Raw genomic sequence first — 13834 nt, 5'->3', positions numbered from 1 at the left:
TCTGTGTGTCACTTGACACTGCTCTTCATTGTCACTGTAAATACTGACTCCGTAATGACGCTGAGGAAACTCTTACTTTAATTTGCTTCTATGCCAGATGAAGGACATAGAGTAAAATATGATAGTTGACCATTTAAATGGTAAAAGTCAGTAATCAAAAACTTTTGTTGTTTACTTTCTGTTGCAGTGTTGTGAGTCTTTTCTATGAGAGACTTTTCCGTCAGCCTTTTCACTCCTACAGAGGGGAACAGCCATGATTGACAGTCACTGGACGGCAAGTGGATGGGACGGACCCGTCGACACAGGTGTCACTGAAGCCACTGCTGGACTTCAGATAGACACCGGACATCAGACACTGCAGCCTCTCCGCTGAGCATTAAGACAGGAAGTCCATCATAAAGCCAGGTGTCAAACTGTTTAAGATCCGCCCCAATAAATGCCTTAAAGACACAGTACACTACATCTACACTACATGTAGAGGAACCTGCAGCAGGAGACTTCTATAAAAAAAAGCTTGACATGCTTTCATTTTTCTCTTTATGAGTGAATCAGTGTCTTGCAAGAACAGATGTGAATATTTTCTTATAATAGAGAAATATTTGTTTGGGTGTAATACTGCCACTTTTTTATTTTATTTTATTTTTTGTGGTAGGCCTGGGGAATGCTGTTAAATATAAGTGAAGGGAAAGTCTACTGTCTGTCTGTGGCAGCCTCTTCCATCTAGTTTTATCTCTTTTCATTTCCTAAACCAAAAGACTGCCAGCTGAAATGGAGAAATTCAGCGGCAGTGCTCAATGATGTCAGTCTGGACGGGTCACAAATTTACAGAATGAATGCAGGATCAAATCACATTCCCCTCTGTACCAGACTCATTGCTTTTGCTCAAATTTTCAATGATCATGAACAGTCTGCTTTTAGGTTAGAGTATCTGTGTCTGTGTCATCAAAACCCTAAATGTTTTTTCAAGGGATAGTTGGCCCAAAAATCCTGAAAATGCTGTCGTGATTTACTTACCCATATAATGTTATTCCAAACCTGTATGACTTTATTTTTTCTGCAAAATACCTTAGTGTTTTTTATCCATACAATGCAAGTCAATGGCTTTACATGCACCCAAATAATCTATTTGCAGAACATAATTTCACCAAGTACAACATGTTCCTGGATCAACATCTTTGTTGATCCTGGAACAACATCTTTGTTGATCCTGGAACAACATTCCAATCAACCAATCAGATTTGAGGGATAAGTTCACAGTTTATTTCAAGCTTAGGCTTACAACCAGGGTGAGGTGCTTCTACATCAGTGTTATTCACCTGTCATTTCCCTCTGATTTTAGTGATAACTTATGGGTAGGGGTTAGGTTTAAGGGTGAGGATATGGTTAGGGTTATATTTTCGGACAGGAGTGTTTTACCAGGATCAACAAAATATGTTGATCCAGGAACACGTCTAACTCAGAAAAATCAGGACATGCAGTCTATTTTATAGTCAGATTGAAGGCTCAGTCAGACTAAAATATGTACATGTAAACATCTCTATTGATTTAAAATCCGATCAGATTGAATGGCATAGTGTAGACCTGAAGTAATTTGATTAACAGAAAAAATTGACACATGGAAATGCTTGAATCCAACTATTTTCTCAATCGGATTCATAAATACCTTGCACACAAGTGCAGTGCTGTCATATGTACTATTTGCGTTTTACATCTTACGAACGTGCGTATGTTTAATTCTCACGTCTTACGAACTGGTCAGTGGAGGAGACTATATTTACTTAACATTTGCTAAAAAAGCTCTTGTGACACTCGTGTAGCTTTTGCTACTTAAAGGGATAATTCACCCAAAAATTAAAATTCTGTCATCATTTACTCACCCTCAAGTTGTTCCAATCCTGTATGAATTTCTTTCTTCTGCTGAATACAAAAGAAGATATTTTGAAGAATGTCGGTAACCAAACAATTGATAGTCTATGAAATACTATGAAGGTCAATGGGGCCCATCCACTGTTTGGTTACCGAAATTCTTCAAAATATCTTCTTTTGTATTCAGCAGAAGAAAGAAATTCATACAGGTTTGGATCAACTTCAGGGTCTATCCCTTTATCACCAAATATGTCAATCGGACAGCAATGTTTAAGGTTCAAATAAACTAAACATTCAGAATCTGAAATTTGAATGACGAAAATAAGTGCATGTAAACATACCTAATGTGGTTCACTGTTGTTTTGGACCCCATTAACATTTATTGTATGATCAGAAACATTCTTTAAAATACCTTTTTTTGTGTTTTGCAGAAGTGAGAAAGTCATACAGGTTTGGAACGACATGAGGGTGAGTAAATCGTTTTTGGGTGAACTGTCCCTTTCACACCCAGTGGAGTAAAACAGTAATCAGTAATAGTTATCTGAATAATAGACCTATAGGTTTAGTGGCCTTCATGGTCTCCAAGGTGCAGATAAATGATGAAGGTTGAATTGTGGGTGCCATCAGGTTTGGTGGACAGCTGGTTATTAATTTGAGATGGTGCATTACTGGACTGATGCCCAGAGCTCAGATGGTGAGCTGAGTCTGCATCCTCTTTAAATATCTTCAATATTTAGTGATGACCCACTACAGAGTTTGGTTAATAAATCTTACCCATCCGTTTATCGCAACAGGAATAACACTGCTCTGCTGTTGTGGACTGGGAATTTTGGTAGTGCAGTTCAATTCGCCTCTTTGCAATACCCACTATAAATAGTGCCCACAAACAGAAGACTGCAAATTACAGTGGCACACATCGACAGCAAGACAATAAAGCCACATATAAACAGATCTGCAAGTCATATTCCAGGTTAACTTACACTCCCTCTCTCTCTGTTGGGAGACACAGTAACAGAAAGAGATTATACTCTCTCTCTGAAATGACTGCCCCACAATCCTCCCTGTCTATGTCTCTCTTTTCATCTCCCACTCCTTTTTTGTTCTTTGTCTTTTGCTCTCCTTCCCTGCCTATCTGACTTGCAACCAAGCATGCAGACTTATGCACACATTTGTCTTCTCTTTCTCTGTCCCTCTCTATCTTTGTCCGTCTTTCTTTCCTGTTGGAACTACTCAGAATAGGCGACGTGTCAATTTTAGGCTAAAAGTGGTCTGATCTTATAGAATTACAACAGAAACTATTTCTAGAATGAACCAGCTGCTTCGTTGTCATGGAAATACATCCAAGTAATCTGTATGCAAAGTTCTATGGAAGTGTACCATCTATTTTTTTAAATCTAGCCTTGAATATTATATAACCAAAGTCAAACCCTGAAAATCTATGTTCTATGTTTGGACCTCTTTTTATTTCTTGAAGAGTCCTAGTAAAAATAGATGCACATGAAACACGACGTATGTACATAAGCAGATGTCTATTTTATTCACGTGTCAAATCTACTTTTTGACTGTTAGCCTTCTCGAGTCCCAGGCCCTATTTTTCTCGTTCTCTTAATTCTTAATGGTTTTGTGCACCTTGTGGAAGCGGATCCTGCTAATTGCAGACTCTCTCTCGTCATCTCTCTCTCTCTCTCTTTCGTGTGTGTGTTAGTTAGTTGACTGGACTCTCTAGCAGAGGATCACTTGCTGAGTGCTTTTCATAAACTGAAGCCGAGATCATCAGGTGGATCAGCGCCATGAAGCAACTAAACATGGAGCGTTGCGTCACGTCACATGTTGTAGATCTGCATGTGACTTTAATATGTAAATTTTGTGTTAGTGCTGTTATGATGTCACCACGACACGTGCTCAATGCAGTGGATCAGAATGGTTTACACTTCAGAACAAACGAATTCCTTAACATCCGCACGGCTAAGATGCGCACAGCTCTTTCATTACACACTGAGTCAACAGCCAAGATTTACCAGCCAACCGTGAGACTATGTTACCATGGAGATGCTCTGCCAGTGCTGACTGGTCAGCTGGCTTTGGAGGAAAAGGAAGCTTTTCCCTGTGAAAGAAGCAGAATTATGAGTTAGACCATATCAGCACATCCTCTCATTGAGTTGATCGATTATTTTGTTCATATTCAACTTGCTGCGATTAAACGGTGGCTGATTTACTGATTTACACAGTAATATGTAATGCAATCGAGAGATATCTATTAGGGTTGCACTGACAATAAAATTATACCAAATAATTATTTTTACGTCATGGCTGATAGATATTAAGATTCTAAGCTATTTGGTCTTAAAAAATACATTTTTAAAATAAAACTAAAATAAATAGTTTTTAGGTGGTACAAGTGAATTTAGGCTATACAATATTATAATGTAAAGGAGATGAGATTGCTCAAGATGACATTGAACAGTGTTATTGAATTAATAGTGTTTTAAAGTTACATGATCTAAATGTAAAGGCGGAAATGAGCATGCACAAAATTATATTCAATATCGACTGACATCTACAATATATATATAAAGTAAAAAATCTCACTATCACTATTTGATTTCCAGCTACTGTGTGAGAGATACTGAGTCAAAATGAAGAGAATCTTTAGAAAATATAGCAATCATAGAAAGAGAACCTTAGTACACCAATGTGATATTTGATGTAACGTATGAACAATAAAAAATCTGTTGTGGCTTTCATTACAGCATGAAATATATTGTACTTTGTGTACAAGTGACTGTCTGCTCATTGTTAATGGACTTCAGTGAGCTTAGATACATTTTTCACTTTTGTAAAGTGTCATAATGGACAGAGTTACCAGTGTAACGCTTGGCTGCTCACGCAGTAATGAAACCGCAGGAGAACACTGCTGACTGAAAAAGATCTCTTTCAATTACCAGATCAACTTACTTCTGGTGTCCATCATACAGCACTGTATACAGCTAAGTCACTAACCACACACAGGCAATCGCACGGCAGAAATATGAATCTAATATTGGATCATTTTGGTAATCGCAGGTGTATTCCCGCTCTGATGAGAGGTGTGTTGGGTCAGCTTTTGTGCCTCCTAACAAGCATGCAGAGGGAGATACGCTCGGTGAGTCTGTGTGCGTTCGATGAACAATTCGAACGGCAGGAAAGTGTATAGAATCACCCCCCCCCCCCCCCTAAAAAGAAGTAAAGAAATAACCAGATGTTCATCTATTCATGTGAGTTTTGGATGGGCTTGCCATTTCTTTCTGCATGATGCTTTGGTTTTAAAAACTTGCATCCTGATTGACGATGTATTTGTGTTATTTATTTATAACTTTTTTTTTCTTTTCTTTTTTTATATATATCGGAGACCCTGTATCATTTCTTTCTTTCTGTTCCTTTTTTTGTGGGGGTTAATTCACTAATCTTCTGTATTTTTCTACATGCATATCATTTTGTAGGCAGCAATATGAGATGTGATGGAAATGAAATTATGTGCAATGTTGAAAATTAAAAAAAACAAAACATAATATATTAAATAAAAAACGAAGAAGGCCATTTTTATCTCTCTTCTGTGTGTGCATTTTTTGATGAATCTTCATTATATTAGCACTTATCCTGCTCCACTTCTGAGATTGTTTGTGTACGAGACAGTTAAATAGTCGACAGTCTTACAAGTCTCTCGCCATGTGTTCGTGCCGTCTCAAACTAAGGCCTGTGACCGAGGACAAAGAGTTTTGCCATTAAGGGACATTTTCTGATGCGAGGGCCCATGGACTTGTTTTTGACACCTGATCCTCCAGTCATTCATGTACGGCAGCGTTTAAATATTTAACATGGAAGCAGCATGGAGTAATTACTTGACTCTTGGATTTGCTCCAGACGCAGTAGCTGAACTCCCACTGAAGACAATGTGCCTGAGCTCACACCCTGCAAGCAAAATAGCACTGCGCCGCACTCCATCTAGGGTCACACGCATACGCTCAAATGCGGCGATGTAAACACAATAACACTTGAAAGTTGATGTGGTCCTTCCCCTTTTACGCACATTTAGTTGTCCACACCAGTGCACCAAAAATAAATGAGGTGTTAATTAGTCCCAGTCTTATCTCCTGCCATTGTCTGACTTCAGGGAAAAGTCACCAGTGGCTAGAAGACGAAAATCAACAGGTACTAGGGTACAGGTGACCTTTCTACTGTAATTATAGATTGTCCCACTCTCTGTGGGCTTCTTTATTTACTGTAAACTGCAGAAGCTGACATGGAAAGAGACAGATTTGTCTTTGTGTGTTTGCATTCCGCCTTGAAGGTCAGTGCCTGTGGACTCTGGGCTACGGACGCAGGGTGTAAATCAGCGCTGGGGTACTGATATTTATAGACTAGCGCCCATCATTGTTGTCTGTAAAACGGGGGTGAACTTGCCAGAGGACCCGGAACAATCTGTGAAGTCTACCCGTCCTTGCTTCCACTCCAGCTTGCTTCGTCACACTTACGTAACATATCTGACGTGGAATGTCAGCTGTCACATTCGCATTAGCTGTGTCCGAACATGTTTGTTACCATTGCCTGGAACAGTCATGGTCCATACGCTCATTTATGTAGACTGGCTCGCCAATGTGCTAGTCGTGTTTGGTCTGAGGAGCACGATACTATATGCATCACTCTCATGCAAGGTCATTGAATGAAACAGGCCACGAGTAGTATTATATTTAGTTTGGAGTCAGTCTTGCTGGCTTTGAGTTGGAGCTTGTGGCTGTCTTCCAGGAATTGGCCACATCACTCAAAGGTGTAACATTAAACCTGACACAGAACAATAGCCAAGCACATGGTGGGCATTCTGTAGCGTTCACACTACCAGGAAACGTGGCAGTAAGTGGCTAGCCTTATCCCTAATGCTGCTGGAAACATAATGCCCGGCCTGTTACTGTCCCTAGAAATTCGACACCATTTAACGCTCCAACAGTTTCCTTTAACCTCTCTCTGCGCCGTACTCCTGGATCCTCTCTTTTCTCTCTAATCTCCCCCATTCTTAGGTTCCCCCAACTCTTTCACAGATAAAAGTCCAATCTCTCCCATGCTATGCTATTGTGCCCTTTTCCTCATTACGAATCTGTACCCTAATTACCAGCTCTTTTCCCAGGGCCTCTCCAGACGGCATTTGATTTTCAAGCAATTAAAGCAATCAAGTGATAATCAAAATTTTGATTTGCCCAAAAATGATCGTTGGTCATGGCCCGTGAAAGATTTAGCTAAATTATTTCCCCCCTTTGAACAGCAATTGAGGAAGAGATCAATTGTGGTTTAACATCATTTATTAGAAATGTGCGTAGTAAATGACATCCTCGTCGTTGCATATATTTTAATTGATAAGCTTTGATTGTTTGGCTTGTGACAACACTAACTACCATCTATCTTTTTGACAGGTTGAGTGGATCAAAGTTAAGGTCATAGTTCTAAGTTTAAAAACATGCGTCGACATCAGGGTTGTGAGCCAGTAAGAACTGTAATTTTAACTATAAAGGTTTATCAGGGTCATCTTTAAACGTTAACATGACAGAGTTTTTAAAGTTTTCTTTTTAAGCCTTACAATTCAGTACATTTCTTTTCCTGACATCCCAATTCAACTTCCTGTTGGGTGTGGCCAATTCAAGTGAATTCAAACTCATGAATTTGAAGGAAGCCAATTCTTTCAACCCTGGTTGACTTATGTTGATCTATGATAGTAATCACAACGAGTTACTTCAAAATAAGGCATATAAAGGGCTGTCAACATCACTCTTAAATGTGCTGTAATATTTGCAGAGAGAAAATCTGCTGTCTTGGCAACAGAAGCCTCTTTTGAAATGGGTCCCTTCGGCAGCTTTGAATATATGTTAGACCAGTCTGGTAGCTCTGCAGGACTATGTGAAACAAAAATAGGGAGATAAGAAAGGGAGAGGTGCTGAGAGTGGAAAAAAAAGACTCAAATAAATGAGTTGAACAATGGATGACAGAGCAGAATAACAGTCGAGGGACAGTTCCACGGGAATGAGAGGAAGAGATAAAATTGTGAAAGAGTGGAGAAGAAAAAAAATGTATGAACAAGAATAGGAGCATGGCAGAGTGAATGGAAGTAATGCTCTGGCAGAGAGACAGAAGACTGTTGATGCAGAAACTATTGAATTGTAAGAGAACAGAACACATAAGACTGCATGTACTCAGCCAACCATAACACACACACACACACACACACACACCGCCACGGGCACACGGCACATCCTCAGCCGCTCTGTGCAATTACTGACATCATTCTCTGATATACATGGGACTCATCTTAAGCCAACCATAATACCAAACCAGCCTCTGAGAGATAGGCAAATGAGGACCAGAGAGCGTGATTCTATATGACACTTGTGTCTTCGCGGTCAGCATGAGGCCTTGAAGAAGCTAGTGGGCTGTAGCTTGGAGCTAAGGCTTAGTGACATGGGTAGCAGTGCGGGGAGGAGGGGTTTTGGGGGAGAAATGGAGGTTGGAGCACAAGAGCATGGCACAGACAGTTTGTGACATGGGAGGCGGGCGCTGTCTTCGATGCACTGGCGGTGAAATGCACCCGCATGAGGTGTGAAGGGAAATTTCTATTTGTTGTCATGGAAACTGCCAGTGTGAATTGTCTGAAGCAAAAATACAAGTGGAGGAGAGGGGAGAAGAGAAAAGAAGTGAAGAGGGGGGAAGAGAAGTAAAGAGAAGAGAAGTCACATGGTAGATCTATTCAGGGGAGACCCTTTCTTTCATTGCAGACATGAATAATATTTTTTTTATTTAAATTCACCTTAGAGCTGAGGTGCACTCTTTTACTATCAAATGTAAACTGTTTATTGTTTCGTCTTTTGCTCACAGCTAAAGCTTTCCAACATGCCTACAAACATGAGTAACTGGATTTGTCAAGTTGATATGATGTATTAGCCAAGTCTAGCTGCAGATATTCATATACGCTGTATACTCTGAGTTGTTCTTCTCACAGAGAAATAGGTGTCGGTTTACATTTATTCAGATTGTGAGCGACTGAATGGTACATTCAAGCCTCTGAATGGTACGCGAACACAGTGGTGCAGAAGCATTCTGCTTAAGCGGCTCTATCTCAGAGGATTTAGACTCAGGGAGGGACGTATATTTCCTATGAGCGTTCAACACAGTGATATATAAGGGTGTCAGATCCTGTCAATCACGTACAATGGATATTTCCATTTGCCCGCTCAACCTTTCGGAGCACACAATGCGGCGGGTCCTTTTGGAAAGGCCTCTGACTGACGCACAAACGCATCACGGACACATATACACGCACACACTTTCAAAGGCTTCTGCCAATCAAAGGGGGCCTGGGCTGAACCTGAGCAGCAGGAGTCAGTCTGATATTTTCAGCTGTGACACCCATGACCTGCCAGTGCCCTCATCATCCTAGGTGGCCATGCGTGTATGTATGCATGTGTGTGCGTGAGACTAGGGATTAGAGTTTCAAATTAAGTTTCAGACCAAATGAGAATGAAAGCCTCTCTACACAGCTGTGTAGAGACTATTGAGAAATGACCTTCAAACAATGTCACAGAATTCCCAAATCAATTTGGGTGGTCATAAAACCACCAATTTTCTTGGATCACAATCTGGGATCATATCAATCAGCCGATGTCAAACCTTTCCCCTATCTAATATATAATATTTTTTACATCATCCAAATACATTATACAATTTTAACTGATACCTTAATGAAAAAGTAATAAATTAATAAAATACATTTTTAACTTTTTAAAACTTATAAAAAAGATAAAATGAAACAAAATTTGGTGAAGTTCTATTGAAAATACGCTTTATACTTTAATTTGTATTAAAGTATAAAGAGAATGTTAATTTATACAGTTTAAGGATAAATTGTAGATTTCAAAGCAACTTTGTTGTTTAAGGCGAACATTAATTAACAAAGTTCGAGATAAATGGCTCAAAAACTTGTTACAGCTATTGACAGTCTCGCACCTCAAATGCACTGTAAGTCACTTTGGATGAAAAAAAATGTGCTCATTTAAAACAGATATCAAATTTGAGTCTTGTGTTTACAACAATGCTAGGTTGAGCAGAGGTCATGTGATGACTTCCATGCACATCCTCACGTGTACACTTGCATGATTAACAATGGGTAGACGTTTATGAGAGCTGCAGCATAAACATTTGGTGCTGAAGGGGGTTAGCTTTGGACTCGAATTTCAACGAGGAATGTTCCAAGTAGGTTGAGACAATGCATGGGGGTGATGTGCGAAAACGGGAGTTTTTGCAAGTGCTGTGTTTTGATCCTACAGTGAGTCACTGGCTGATTTCAATGAGGACAGAAGAGTGTGTGGAAGTTTGTTGTATAACTTGAGTTCCCAAACTATTTTATACTAGGACCCAGCTAGAGAGGTAATAAATTTCAAGACACAACAAAAAAACTTTTTAGAGTGAAATAAGAATAAATGCATTGGTTCCAACACAATCTCACAGAAAAACATAACTTTTAAAAGGTTAAATATGTATGAAAATGTCTGATTTACAAAAAAAAGTAAGCATGAAGGTCCGCCCCAAACCCATCCATAACCATAAATGTACAAATGCGATAGTTCAAATTCATACAAATTAGCCACCTATTTGCCAAAACATACAATAGTTACAAATTGCCATGTGGTTGTTGATTTGTTCCATTTTGATTGTCTTGTAGTTTTCTTTTTATCTTTCTTGTCACGGTATTAAATTAGGCATGCCTACTTTTCATTTGCGTTACTATAAGGGTTATGGCAAAAAAAAAAAAAGTTGCAGATAGAATATATATTTTGCCTGGGTTGCACAGTAAATAACAGCCGCCTAATGGATTTATTGAACTAATGATGCTTTGACATGGAACTTGCAATTCACTAAGTGAGTCAAATGTTGATTCATTAGCTGCTCCAACTGATTCCATGAGTTCATTCACTGAAGAATTTGTCAGACTGAATCAAACCGCTACCTCCTGAATTTGTCTTTTTAAGTGATTCAATAAAATAAATGTTTCGTAAGAGTCATTTGTTTGTGAATCGAATTAGACAGATCACCCTGTATGTTTGTTTTTCTTGCAACACTGATGCATCATGTTAATTTGTTAATTGATTTTGAGAACATATATTTTTCATATTTATGGCATGAAGGCATTCTCAAATTTTGCACTACTTATTTCCACTCTGTGAAACAGCTAGAACTTTAAACGTGCAGTCCTGTGTTTATCCAATTTTGGCCTGTGCAGATAAATGGTATGCAGTGTAGAGTTCAGCTGAGCTGTGTTGAACTATGTTGTGCTGTGTTATACTGTGCCATTTTTGCTTAAGCTGCTCTGAGGGAGCTGTCAGTCAGCCCTGTATACGACTGAGCAGCTCACAGGCATGGGGCATATCATTCAGCCTTACAGAGAGAGAAGAGAGAGAGACAGAAAGAAAGAAAGAAAGAAAGAAAGAGGAACACCAACAGTTTCCTGTGGGAGCAGAGCAGTTCACTTCCAGCCTCACACTGTTAGAATACCAATTCATTCATCAAAGACTCAAGCCACACACACACACACACACACACACACACACACACACACACACACACACACACACACACACACACACACACACACACACACACACACACACACACACACACACACACACACACACACACACACTCACACACACACACACACACACACATCTTTTTCATTTTGCTATATACAAAGCTTTTTTAATGACACAGAGTATACAGTATGTTCTCTTTTCTCTTGCAGTGCTTTAGTAAGGAAAAGTAAGGAAAGTCATGAATGATTTCTTATGGATGCCTAATTTGACGGACAGAAAAAACAAGCTAATATTTTTCCCAAACCAAAGAAATTCTTGCTTAAAATGGCTTTTTTTTGTGTGTTGCATCTTTTCCTCCTTTTTTTTCACAGACAGAAATAGAATAAAATGGCTTGGAGGAAAACAAAAGGCATCCTCCTGTTGGAATACCGCACAGGCTCCGCCTGTAAGCTTGAGCTTTGCATAAAATGAGCATTGATAAATTTAGCTGGCTTACGTAACCATTCCTTCCTCAAATTCAAACTGATGAGGCAGGAAAAGATATTTATTTCATTCTAAAGAGCCTCTATGCTAATGAATAGTAGAGAGGCTTTGAATGTGTCACACTGTGCTGGCTAAGTGACAGGCGGAGAGGGGCTGGGATTGGACTTGGCCAAGCTCAGATCCACATGCTGTCTCTGTGATGAACAGGACTACCTGCAGAGGGTTTGCTCGTGGATCACTCATAGAAATAAATAAATAAATTCATAAAAAAAGATCTCACATGCTGGGTTGAGATCTGCATTCACTGTTTAGGCTTCAAGCATTTTGCCTCAGTGAAGTGCTGAGTTCCATCTCCATCTGGAATACTCGAGTGTGAAACCGATTCAGCGACGTGCAAAGTAACACATAGCACACACACTAAAATGTTGCCTGAACATCTGTTTATTGTCTCGCATTTGCAGAGATTTGTAAACGAGTGTGCTTACATTCCAATTCTTGGTAACGGCTGGTACCTATTCCTCGGGTGAAGCGAGGAGATCACAGTTAGGTTAGATCAGAGGAACTCTCTCACCTTCTTCAGCACAGCTACATCTATTTCTTATTGGCATCATGCCTAAAAATGTTTACAAGCCATCACTGCTGTAAATCCCTCTAAAACATCCATCCTGTGGCTACTCACCCAGAGATGCTCCAGGGTCCACTTATCTTATGAGTGTACAAGGTTTGTGTGCATAACTCAACATCTCTGCTGCCATCACTCCCAGAAACATAAGATGTGATCTTAATGTGCTCTTCAGCTATTCTGTCACACTGCCTGCGCTGGTTCATATATCTAAAATTTAGGAATGTAAGAACAGTTGACTTGTGGTGATAAAGTGTACCTGTGTTATCAGGAACCAGATTAATAATAACTGTAATATATTGTACAGCAGCCATGTTTTTTTAATGCATTATAAAATATAGGGAAAAAACCCCAGCAAGAATGCAGTCTGGTACTATTAGCTAATTACAGAGAACAAATAAACCAGCAAGATAAACAAAATGTGTGTGTGTGTGTGTGTGTGTGTGTGTGTGTGTGTGTGTGTGTGTGTGTGTGTGTGTGTGTGTGTGTGTGTGTGTGTGTGTGTGTGTGTGTGTGTGTGTGTGTGTGTGTGTGTGTGTGTGTTTCATTAACATTCATGACATATATCACTTTATTCTATACAATTATTTATTTTGAATTCATTTTCAGTACATTCAAATAATAAATATGATTTTATGTGTTAGTATCTTAAACCAAAACAAAACATCATAAAATATAAAATATCTTAACCATCTTAACTATCCTAATCATTATTGATATAAGTATTTAAAAAAACAAGAATTTAAGCTTTATATACAGTGTATATGAAGAGTTCAGATGCAAAAGTCTCTAAGTGCCATTTGAAATTTTATTCTAGAATGATAATTTTTATCAAGCTTGTATATTTAAGTTCAGTAATTTCACTTAAATGGCAATGAAGATTAATTGCCATTTAAGTGAAATTACTGAACTTAAATATACAAGCTTGATAAAAATTATCATTCTAGAAGAAAATTTCAAATGGCACTTAGAGGCTTTTACATCTGAACTCTTTATATATATATATATATATATATATATATATATATATATATATATATATATATATATATATATATCACTGCTTACAAGCAATTGGTTCCCTTCAATCATGAAGTGAATTTGTCTATGGAACATTCCTGTAGTTAGAATGGTTTTTCTGTGATGCTTTTTATCATTCTATATTTTATACTATGTGTGTCTGATTCAGAAGAGCGGCAAACCCTGAAAAAAGTCAGGTTTCCGAATCCAGGCATTGCAAACCCAAGGTCACACTGTC

The 13834-nt window shown here is 38.8% G+C and overlaps 1 protein-coding gene across 2 annotated transcripts in view; it reads left to right on the top strand.

The window, feature by feature from the left end:
- The window catches only part of kcna4 (potassium voltage-gated channel, shaker-related subfamily, member 4), a 134574-nt gene that overhangs the window by 30208 nt on the left and 90532 nt on the right, over nt 1–13834 (top strand). Inside the window, exons 2-4 of one of the 2 annotated variants that reach the window (XM_077228673.1) lie at nt 188–405; nt 2298–2334; nt 4930–5448. The exons of the other annotated variant lie outside the window; for it this stretch is intronic. The gene's annotated coding sequence lies outside the window, so the exon portion shown is untranslated. Of the gene's footprint in view, nt 1–187; nt 406–2297; nt 2335–4929; nt 5449–13834 lie in introns of those variants that run through there. 2 annotated transcript variants of the gene reach the window in all.

The sequence above is a fragment of the Siphateles boraxobius genome, unplaced genomic scaffold, assembly GCF_051911475.1.
Source record: "Siphateles boraxobius isolate OS27281-9 unplaced genomic scaffold, OSU_SipBor_1 130, whole genome shotgun sequence".
NCBI classification, from domain to species: Eukaryota; Metazoa; Chordata; class Actinopteri; order Cypriniformes; family Leuciscidae; genus Siphateles; species Siphateles boraxobius.
The sequence above is the reverse complement of the archived record's forward strand: the minus strand, read 5'-3'. Positions and strand labels throughout refer to the sequence as shown.